Here is a 12,040-nt window from a genome sequence, read left to right as displayed (position 1 = left end):
GTCAACTATATAGTTAACTCTAAATTATACTGTCGATGACAGTTTTGACCAAATTAATAGGATAAACATAAATTTTTTCTGTAACACCTCCCAGGACATATAAAAAAGGTATAAGGGAGTTTAAAGCCATCGGGAATCCTGCACCCAAATCCCGGGGCAGAAAATGCTGAACACCCAGGAATGCAGATAATCCTGAGACCACAGGAAAGAAAGCCACTTCTGACCAGCTCTGCCCTCATCTCTGGCCCAATATTAATCTGCATGATGCCTCTGGAAAGAGGAATAGAGGAGCAGTCAGTGGCAGGAACCTGCTTGGTTCAGCCTGGACCCAGAACCTACCTGGGCCCTGAGCATATTTGAAGAAAACCATAGGCGTACATTTCTCTGTTTCCTGACTGTGGCTTTTTTTGATTCGAAGCTCAATATACCATTTTGTTGTTGTTGATTTTTAGTTGGATATTTTTCATTTCGAATTCAAATGTTATTCCTTCCTTGTTTTCCAGAAATAAGTCTGAATACCATCGCCCTCCACCTCTGCTATAAAAGTACTCCCTTCACCAGCCATCCACTTTCCCAGCCTAGGCAGGACCAAGGGCTGTTCATTCCATTTGTGCCCAAGAAGACCATCCTCTGATACACATGCAGATGAGGCCATGGCACAGTCCCTGTATAGTGATTGGTACTGGTTTAGTCTCTGGGAACTCTGCTTGGCAGCCATGGTTGTTCTTATGGGGTTGCAAGTCCCTTCAGCTCTTTCAATCTTTCTGTAATTCCTCCAACTGAGGTCCGGTTCTCAGTTCAATGGTTTGCTGCTAGCATTTGCCACTGTATTTGACATGATCTGGCTGTGCCTCTCAGGAGACATCTATATCCAGTTCCTGTCAGCCTGCACTTCTTAGCTTCATACACCTTATCTAGTTTGAAGGCTATATATGTATAGGCCACATGTGGGGTAGACTCTGAATGGCCATTACTCTAGGCTCTGTTGTAAACTTTGCATCCCTATCCCTTCAATAGGGATTCTTCTTCTCCTTTAAAGGAAGGAGTGAAGAATCAGCATTTTGGTCATCCTTCCTGACTTTCATTTGGTCTGTGAATCTTGGAGAATTTGAGCATTTGGGCTAATATCCACTTATCAATGAGTGCATACCATGTGTGTATTTCTGTCATTGGGTTAACTCACTCAGGAGGATATGTTTTAGTTCGTTCTCTTTGTCTATGAATTTCATGAAGTCATTGTTTTTGATATCTCTGTAGTACTCCATTGTGTAGATGTACCACACTTTCTGTTTCCATTCCTCTGTTGAAGGGCATCTGGGATCTTTTCATTTTCTGACTATTATAAATAAGGCTGCTATGAACATGGTGGAGCATGTGCCCTGTTGTATGTTGGAGCATCTTTTGGGTATATGTGCAAGAGAAGTATAGCTGGGTCCTCAACTAGTGCAATGTCTAATTTTCTAAGGAACCTCCAGACTGATATCCAGAATGGTTGTACCAGTCTGCAATCTCACCAACAATGGAGGAGTGTTCCTCTTTTTCACATCCGCAAAAGCATCTTCTGTCACCTGAGTGTTTTATCTTAGCCATTCAGACTGCTGTGAGGTGGAATCTCAGGGTTGTTTTGATTTGCATTTCCCACATAACTAAAGATGTTGAACATTTCTTTTGGTGCTTCTCAGCCACTCCATATTCCTCAGCTATGAATTCTTTGTTTAGCTCTGAACTGCAATTTTTAATAGGGTTACTAGTTCCCTGCAGTCCAACTTCATGAGTTCTTTCTATATTTTGGATATTAGCCCTCTATCAGTTGTAGGATTAGTAAAGGTCTTTTCCCAGTCTTTTGGTTGCTGTTTTGTCCTAACCGCAGTGTCCTTTGTCTTACAGAAGCTTTGTAGCTTTATGAGGTCCCATTTGTCTATTCTTGATCTTAGAGCATAAGCCATTTGTGTTTTGTTCAGGAAATTTTTTCCAGTGTCCATGTGTTCAAGATTCTTCCCCGCTTTTGCTTCTATTAGTTTGAGTGATCTGGTTTGATGTAGAGGTCCTTGATCCACCTGGACTTAAGCTTTACACAGGGCAATAAGAAGGGGATGATTTGTACTCCTCCATATGCTGACCTCCATTTGAACCAGCACCCTTTGCTAAAAATGCTATCCTTTTTCCACTGGATGCTTTTGTCTCCTTTGTCAAAAATCAAGGGACCATAGGTGTGCTGGTTCATTTCTCGGTCTGCAGTTCTATTCCACTGCTCTATCTTCCTGTCTCTGTACCAATACCATACAGTTTTATCACTAATGATCTGTAAACTGCTTGAGTTCAGGGATGGTGATTCCCAGGGAAGTCCTTTTATTGTTGAGGATAGTTTTAGCTATCCTGCGTTACTTGTTATTCCAAATGAATTTGCAAATTGTTCTGTCTAACCCTATGAAGAATTGGAATCGAATTTTGATGGAGATTGCATTGCAACTGTAGGTCACTTTGGGAAAATGGCCATTTTTACTATCTTCCAACTGCCAAGCCATGAACATGGGAGATCTTTCCATTTTCTGAGATCTTCTTCAATTTCTTTCTTCAGATCATGAAATTCTTGTCACATAGATCTTTCACTGGTTTGATAAAAGTGACACTGAGGTATTTTTATTTGATTTGGGACTGGTATGAAAGGTGTCATTTCCCTAATTTCTTTCTCAGCTTGTTTATCTTTTGTGTAGAGGAAGGCTACTGATTTGTTTGAGTTAATTTTATACCCACCCACTTTGCTGAAGTTGTTTATCAGGCTTAGGAGTTCTCTGTTGTAACTTTTGGGGTGTCCCATGTATACTACCCTATCCTCTGCAACAGTGATATTTTGACTTCTTCCTTTCCAATCTGTATCCTTTTGACCTCCCTTTGTTGTCTGAGTTTTGGCTAATGCTGGGGACAACATACAATGGAAACATCTTAGTAGCCCGCAGTAGCTTTTTGTAAAAACTGGTTGTTTCCATTTCTCCAAACCTTAGCCCTGGACAACGGCTGTATAGATTTCATTTGTGTGTGACTGCCTATCAGTTGGCCTTGGTGTGCACAATTATTGTATTATATCTGACTTTCCTACTTCTTTCTCCTTCTGCTCTGGTAAATTCTGTGAAACTAGATGTTCCTTGATGTTATGATTCTTAGACAATTGGAAATTGATGCATAGGGGCACAGCACAGCACAGCCCTAGTGGCCCAGGTGGTACTGTGTATTCTCATCTTGGAAAAAATGTAATAACTGCAGAATTGTAGTTCTAGATTAGGGTTTTACTTGCAAAGACACCTTGAAGAAAATAAGAGAAAATGAATTAGAGCCGACATTGGGACCCTAAGAAAGGAAAAAGTTATTGAAGTTAGGAAGTAAGTTTTACATAATATTATAGACTGGTTAAGGAAGTATAGAATATATAAAATAATATACTAGTAAACTAAGTCTAACTACTGGAACCCTTATGAGAGTCATTGTGTGCAAGGAACAGAACGCTAGTGGAATTAGTGTGCTAAGGGTTACCTTGATTCTTTCTGGCCACTGCCTGGCAGTTTTGCCTATGTCATTTATCATTAGAGTGTCACAGGAAAATGCAATTAGCTGATCTCGGAGCTTTGGACTCTGAAGTATAAAAGTAAAGAGTTAAAGTTTAAATAATGATAAGTTTACAATTATTATTATTATATTGGCCACAGGCCTGGGTACAGGGCAAGCCTGAAACTTTGGAGAACATTTGTAATTTTTAGTTCTTGGTGTGATGTAGTCATTCTTTGCATTTGATTTGGCAATGATTATAAAATCTCTTTTTTCTACCCGCTTTTGGATTATTAAGAAAGGACTGGGGCAAGAGAAAGGCTGTAGTTCTGTAGAACATGTGAAGAGTAAATGAGAGGGAGCATGAGGGAGTGAATGAGAGAGTAAATCAGAGTTAATGTAAGAACAAATGTGAGAGCCAGGGAGAGAGCATGAGAGGAGAATGTGAAAATGAGTGAGGAGAGAATGTGAGGTGTGTATGAAGATTGTGTGTGTGCGTGACAGGAGAGTGCATGTGGTGTGTGTGAGATATGTGTGAGGTGTGTATGAAGAGTGTGTGTGAGAATGAAAGGGTAATGAACAGATGTGTGAATGATTGTGGGAGTTTGAGAAAAGAAAACTGCAATAAAAAAGGCAGAGTGCACAAAAGAATGCAGAGTGTGTGCAGCCTCAAGCTGAAAGAGAGAGAGAGAGAGAGAGAGAGAGAGAGAGAGAGAGAGAGAGAGAGAGAATAACTTTAAGCCTTGAAGTTGCCTGTCAGTTTGTACCCAAAGAGTCGTCTGTGGATATGTATTATGTGCCTTCCAGATATTCCTGCTTCCAGGTGAGATCTCTGATCCTGTGAGAGAGCCAGGAAAGGCTGACAGAATGGCTGCAACCCTGAGGGCAGAGGATAAAATATTTGGCCTAGACCTCCTAATTTACCTTTTCACCTGAAGCCTTATTATTAAATTTTCTTACTGGAATAGGACTACGATCCTGGTGAGGGTCTTCTCTCTTGGATACTTAATCATTTCTTCGTTGTCACAGACTGTTTGAGCTTACTCCAGTCACTGGGACTTATTCACACCTTCAAATTTGCTGAACTTTTCAGATTTCTAACATTTGTGGCAAACTGAGTAAAAAAGCAATGAATGTTGAGCACTTCACTGGGGTCCAGTGCATATGGAGCTACGGGTGTATGGATATGGTAAGTTCCTAGGAGTTACTCTAAGAAAGTAGGACTGTGCTCCCCTAGTACCCCTGCGTGACCTCACTTCACTTTGCCATCTTTGTGGGCTTCTACACTGCTGGTCTGAGAAGAACTGAAAACTAATGAAATAGATGTGTAGCCTCCCATTACCTTTGTCATTGTTAGGATATTAGTAGGAGAGGTTTGATTGAAATATACTCTCAAAAATGTTAACAAAACCACTGCCTCTTGTGTACCATCTGGATGAAGTACCAAGTTCACAGACAGTTCTTCACAAACTTCTCAAAGCCAGCAAACTGGAGCATGAAGAAAGCCAAGTCCAAGGCATTCAAAACCAGCATCCTCACCAATGCCCCCAGGAAAGGCTTTGGTAAAAGACAGGAGGTACTGAGACAGTTGGCCCTCATACACTCAGAGAAGACTGTGCCAGGAGAATTGGGGAAGGATTGTGGGAGAGAGTAATTAAGTATCAGTAGTCAGTGAGCAGAACGTAAAGTGAAAAAGAAAAAATACATAAATAGAAATAAAATAAAGTTCTTTAACAAAATGGGACACAATGTATTGCTGAAATAACTCTACTGTGTTTGCACTTGCACATGCTTTAACATCTAGAGAGACTAGATGTGATAAAGTAGGATGCCCTTGTCGTTTACATTTACTATGTACACAGCAAAGATAAATGAAGTGGATAACATGCAGATCACAGATCCATTGTTCCCTCGCATCTATGTGACTCTGCTTCCCTTTATCAGGACTGTGGAGGCCTCCTCTCATCCAGGTCTCAGGGCTCAAGCAAAATGCAGTCCCCTATGATCTCTGGCCAAGTGCTCTTGTGTTCCCAAAATTACTCTGCCTCAGGCTGCAGAGGCACTGAAGGGCCAGCCTTCACCTTCAAGGTGCAACCACTCTTTCAGTCTTTACAGGCTCTCTGTTACTCAACTGAAGGTTTCAGCAGAGGCCTTTCATCTCAATAACAGAAGCTTACCTAATCCAAAACATTGGGAAGCCATCCAACACTCCTGATTGCCTGCTTACCTGAGACCAAACTACATAGCTCTCTTCTTTATGCCTGTTTTCCTGATTTGAAAGTAAATATTGTGTTCATCTGTGGCATTGGTGGTAAGAATAAAATCCTTAACATGAATAAGAGGACCATGCAGAGCATGGCTTTACATTCTACTTGCAAATTGAATAGCTAGAGGGAATTACCAAAGAAAACAATAAGAATCCTAACAACAATTACAGAAATAATGAAATGAAATAAAACAAAAACAAAAGCAAAAACAAAAATACCTTGTGGGTGCTGGTATTAAAGCCATGTATTAATTCTGACCAGCTTTGTAGTAATTTCCAATAAAAAACAAACAAACAAACAAAGAAACAGCCTTATTACACTTGCAGCAAGTGCAGGAGAGAAAGCTGGGAGACATCCTGTGCTGCTGCCCCCATGCTGTGATTCTGCAGCAACAACTTCCTTGGGAATAGGAACCTGTATGCAGTGGGATCCCTTGCTGGGCCTGTCATCTCAAAAATAGGGGCTTCCCTAATCCAAAACCTTGGAATCCAGTTTACTTCAGGCCAGGAATGAAGTCAACCATCATTAGTGAAAGAGCAAGGGAAAAATTATACAGGAAAAAATGTGTGCCTTAATCAGAAAAGATCCTCAACTTCTAAGGCCTCCACAATCTCCACCCCTCTCTTCTGAGCTTTGCATAGTGATGTTGTATAACTCCAGATGGTAGGAAAAGGCAGAGTTCTTCCCAGAAAAGTCATACATGATTTTCACCCTGACATATGTGAGTTGAGGTGGCATCGTATCACAGAGTCAGCTCACCCGGGATAAGGACACAGAAGCCACAGATGACAATGCCAATGGACTCCCTCCTGAACTTATGGACACATTAAAATTGAGGTTTAGCCTAACCTTAGGCCATTCCACTCCCTGCCCATCCACCTGATTTTTATGTTTGCTATGAGCAAAAGATCAGAGTGGAGCCCCAAATATCCTCATGATAGGACTTGGAAATTCAGGAAGAATGATAATGGAGAAGGGATGGCTATGTGGTTACAATGTGGTAACTGGATTCTGACCAGGAACCTCGTCCTTAGCCAATGGAGACTTTAAGGCCGGGCCTCTTGCTTGTTCCAGTGCAGGCTAAGACTTCAGGGTCAGGCCAGCTCCTGAGCCCCACACAGGGCTGCCTGCATACCCTTGTGACTGCATTAGATCCAGAGTGCTCTCCGCCCCATCCTCTTCTCTCCTCTTTGTCACAGCCATGGTCCCCAAGAGCACTTGTCAAACACCTTTATACATCTATGTCAATCTCAAGGTCAGGTTCCCAGAGAATCAATCCCCATAGCTGACCATAAATGAGTATTCTTTGTGTGTGTATATATATAATGTTGTAGAACACAGAATAGGGATTCTTGGTGAAAGCTTCGTGGACATGTGTCTTTGCACTGGGATCTTTCCACATGACTTAGATATCCTTGCCATGAGGTCATTACCAGTCACCTTGCCATTTCAGTTTCGTTTTTCTTTTGGATGCTATCGCTGTTTGATGTAAGATCCAAGGCTGAGCTTTATACTGGGCTATGGTTTCAGACTTGCTTTACAGCCATATGGCCCTCGGGTTGTTTCCTCTTGATCCTAGAGGTTGATTAATCTTTGCAGCAAGGCTTCCAGTACTTGATAGGTACATGCTGTCAGAGCAGAGTTATACAGAATTCATATGCTGGTCTTCCTCTGATGGTGCTTACCTTTGCCAAGTCTTCAAACAGGGCAGCGCTTGGAAAAAAAAAACCCTGCAGGCAAAGAAATCATGTATGTGGGTCTACCCCTGGCTCCTTGAGAAATGAAAGAGGAATATGTCTTGGCTTACTGGTAGGCTTATCCCAAGTCTAGGGAAGGGGACTCCCAGAGAGCACTAAGCCTTCTCCTCATCCATCATAGTCTGTATAGCCTGTGGCTTTCATTTGGTTGGTGTGGTGACCTTAAAATGTTCTAGGCATTTCTGCCATGTTCTGTCTCTATACCTAGACATGACCTCAGGTGTACAGTCACATTGGAAACATAAAAAGCCTTGCATCTGAATTGTGAAATTCAATCTGTGTTATATTTAAAATACCACAATAATTGAGTGGCCATTGCTACAGTAAATATTATTAGGGGGTTTCTCCCCCACCGTAGATCATTTAGTTCCCAAATAAAAGACACAAAACTTTTAGATTTAGAATAAGCCTTAAAGTACTAGAGCTGGGCAGACACAACCCTCTGTGCTATTTTTTCTGCTTCCCTGTCCATAACCCCGAGGTATTGCTTGCCATGCTCTGCCTGGGCCACTCCTGTTCTGACAGGCTGCCCCTCATGGTAATACACTCACGATCCACCTACCCTATGGGGTGCTGTCTCCTTCCTTCTCCTCCATGTCCTTTCCCTCTCCTTGTGGACCCTGCCTGAGCCCCCATGCCCAGGGAAACTTTGCTCTGTCCCCTCTCTTCTGCCCAGCCCATGTTGTAGGGATTTTATTAACCAATCAGGGATAACTTAGGAGGCAAAAAAAAAAAGAAAGAAAAAAAGAAAGAAAGAAAGAAAGAAAGAAAGAAAGAAAGAAAGAAAGAAAGAAAGAAAGAAAGAAAGAAAATCTGGTATACATGAGTATCTCCTTGTCTTGGAGCAACCAGACCTTAGGGTACAGAATTTACCATTTGAATATACAGCAGCAGCAGACACATTATAGGCCGATCTACTTTGTAGTTGGACTCAAAGCTTGGCTCTCACACCCGTTAGATGTTCAACCTGGAGAAGTTATTTTACCTTTGTGTGACTCAATTCCCTTATCTGCACAGTGAGGATGATAACGAGTGTTAATTCACAGAGTTGTCTTGGGGACTGACGAGTTAATATATCTAGTATTTAAACATTAAACACCATCTACTTTGCATAATTAATAAAAGTCTGTGGAAAGGGCAAAGTCATAAAGCCAGAAGAACATTTGATTTGGAAATGGGCCCATACAACTACCTCTAATAACAAATTGAGAATCAGGGAATGGTGGAAGACTAAGGCCAGAGAATTGGGAAATCAAGGCCAGCCTGGGCTGCGTAATAAGATCCTATCTCAAAATATCAAGAAAAGTCAGGTTCATAGTAATAATAAATCAAGAAATAGCCATTGTAAAGAATGTACAAAAAGCAAAGAAGTGGAGCAGAATGGATGCTGTGTGTCAAGTCCCTCTGCTGTCCATCTCTGGGACCAAGTATGCATCAGATCAGTGACAGGAATGGGGTGCTGAGAGCCTGGAGCAAAGGGATGCTGGCTGCATGGCCACATTTGAACAGTGCTAAAGCAGGACTAAATGCTAAGAAAAAAAGCCATATGCAAAACATGTAAATTTTAATGTCCTCCAGAAAGGCAAAACCACAATAATTTTACTGTTTGTCAAGCTGCTTGTGTCACCAAACTTCTAATATTGGTAAGGATGTGAAAAACTCTTGTGATGCAAACCAGTTGCCAATAAGAAGAGCAACCACTGTCCTGACCAAGGTGACCTGGATGCTGTCAAATAGGCCGAGGCAGCCTGGACAGCCATCAGAGTATGTTTAACACACAGATACCTGTCATTTCAAAAGGGGGAAAATTAAGCCACACTTTTCCCCCCACTTTTTGCAAAACCAAGAATACTCCAGCATTGAGGCTTACAAATAAAAATATGCCAAGAAACTTCATAGAATATGCATTTCTCTTGTGTGTGCTCCTGAGTGTGTGTGTTTTGTTTGTGTTTTGTGTGTGTTTTGTGTGTGTGTATGTGTGAGTGTGTGTATGTGTAAGTGTGTGTGTGAGTGTGTGTTTTGTGTGCATGTGTGTATGACTGTGTGTATGTGTGTGAATGTGTGTGTGTTTTGTGTGCATGTGTGTGTGTCTGTGTGTATGTGTGTGAGTGTGTGTGTGAGTGTGTGTGTTTTGTGTGCATGTTTGTGTGTGTGTGTGTGTGTGTGTGTGTGTGTGTGTGTGTGCACAAATGCTTCAATTATCTGCTATGGTGAATACTATCCCCAACTCAATTATGAAGGTTAGTATTAAGCTGTGAGTAGTATGTGGAGAGTGGTCACAAAGAATAATTAGGAGTCCTCTTCTGTTAAGTTGTCTGAGACTTCCAAATGCTGCATGCTGTGAGTGGGCCTCACATCTCAGCACACTAATTCTATTAAGTACAATTCCCGTGTGTTTTTCTTAAACAACTTTCTATGAAAACCTTTAATAATTTTTTCTCCCATTCATTTTTTGTGGAGGGGACAAGGGTCTTTGTTTTGTTTTTTTTTTTTTCCTTTTTTCTTTTTTTTTTTCTTGCTTATTTTAGGTCCACAGGATTTTCTGTAGCTTTTGAGGAAGTCCTAGACTTAGGACACTGGGTCTGTATAGTTTAGGGAATTAACCAGTTCACTGAGCACATTTTTTCTTTGTTTGGTTTCTGTTTTTCTTTTGAGATCTCACTGTGGGAGCAGAGGAAGTCCCGAGGAACTGCAGCCCTAAGAGGATGTGTGTTGTAAAAATGATATGACCATGCCATGGACCCAAAGCTATTTATCCATGGGGAAAAGGCAAAGACCCCCATACCCCTTGAGGCTCAGAGACATGACAAAGCCTTCTCAGGATGGTGTTGATAGTGTGTGCAGATAAAGTCTACTCTACCTTTCCCCCTGGTCCCATCTGGATATTTACAGCCTGAAGACTGCCAGCTGCAGAGACTGCTCCTACTGAGATTAGCTAAATCTGCCCCTTGTCAGTTACATATGCATAGTCCTCCCCTCCTTGTTTATCTGCATGTAATGCCCACCTCCTTGCTGCCTGGAGCAACAGCCCTGCTTCCTGGCCAGCTCTATATAATAAACATGCTGAGCTTCTGGGATGCTGCATTTTCTCCAGCTCATGGACCCAGCCTTCCCCATGTAAGTGTGTCCAATGTCATTCTTCATTTCCTCCTCACCCCTGGTCAGGCCCAAGTCCCTGGAGCCAGGCAAAGGACTTGGCAATCTCAGTCTGCTCCACTTTGAAGGAAGTGCTTTCTAAACTGAAATCTAAAGCACACAGTGGGTTCAGCCCCCTCTCAAGTGTCTTTGGTGAGGGTTGGGGTGGGTGTGAGACCAGTTGCATTATGACTATTTCAGAAGAGCAAGGATTCACAGTTTGTTTTTGGTGAAGGTGAGCTCCCCAAGAGGCTATCAATGCCAACGTTTTCCCAAGTCACCTTCTAGGAGGTCAACTGACTCCTAGGTGAGTCTTTGGTTACACTGCTTCAGTTTTCTGTGGCTACACTGTCCAAATGGCACCCACTGGTCACACATGGCTATTTGAGATGAACTAAACTTAGAACTAAATTCTGCCTCTTTAGTCACAGCAGGCAAACCAGGAGGCAAACAGCCAGCCAGAATCCATAGCCAGAAACACAGCAGATATAGAATATTTCTATCATCTAGAAATTTCTCCTGGACAGAAGTGGTCTAGGTTCTTGGTGTCTGGTTTTTCCTTCAGGGAGAATTACTTGCCATACTAATATCCAACGGTTTATTTTTAAAGCAACTTTAACAAAATACGACTTACTCATCCCCAAATTAATCCAGTTTAAGTCTACAGTGCAATGGTTCCCCATAAATCTACCTGAGTTCCCCATAAATCTACCGGAGTTCGTTGCTAGACCACGGAACAAAAGAACGAGAGTGTATGCAGTTATGTAAAATGGTATGCAACAGTATTGTCCACTGCATAATTATACTGCACTACTTTTGAATTCTTCAAAATTCAGGCCTTTTATTGATAGTTGTACAAAAATACATTATCCTAGAGTTGAGAAAATATACAGTATTTCATCTGGGCTTTTTTTTTTCATTGAGACTTTAATATTTTTGCATCTTTTGCTAGTATCGTTAGATTCTTTATAAGAGTTTTATTTTTTGGAGTTTTTTTTTTTTTTTGTTTTTTTTGTTTTTTGCCAATCTGGTCAGTATTTGATGCCATTTAAATGTTCTCAGGATTTTGATGAAAATAATACTACAATGATAAAGTGATACTCATTTTCTTGAGCCATTTACATATGTATATACACACATATGGGAAGTTATATATACATATTTCTATGCTATACTGTGTAGAATACAATTCTATTATACGTCAACATATACAGTTTGCTCAATATGATTTCTGTGAATGTTATCAGTCATGGGGAAATATTAAGAGCCTGAATAAACATGGACAATATTTGCAGAATGCACATAAAATTGAAGATGGTATATAAGCAAAAATGTGAAGTA

The sequence above is a fragment of the Rattus norvegicus genome, chromosome 9 (assembly GCF_036323735.1).
Source record: "Rattus norvegicus strain BN/NHsdMcwi chromosome 9, GRCr8, whole genome shotgun sequence".
Classification (NCBI taxonomy): Eukaryota; Metazoa; Chordata; class Mammalia; order Rodentia; family Muridae; genus Rattus; species Rattus norvegicus.
The sequence above is the reverse complement of the archived record's forward strand: the minus strand, read 5'-3'. Positions refer to the sequence as shown.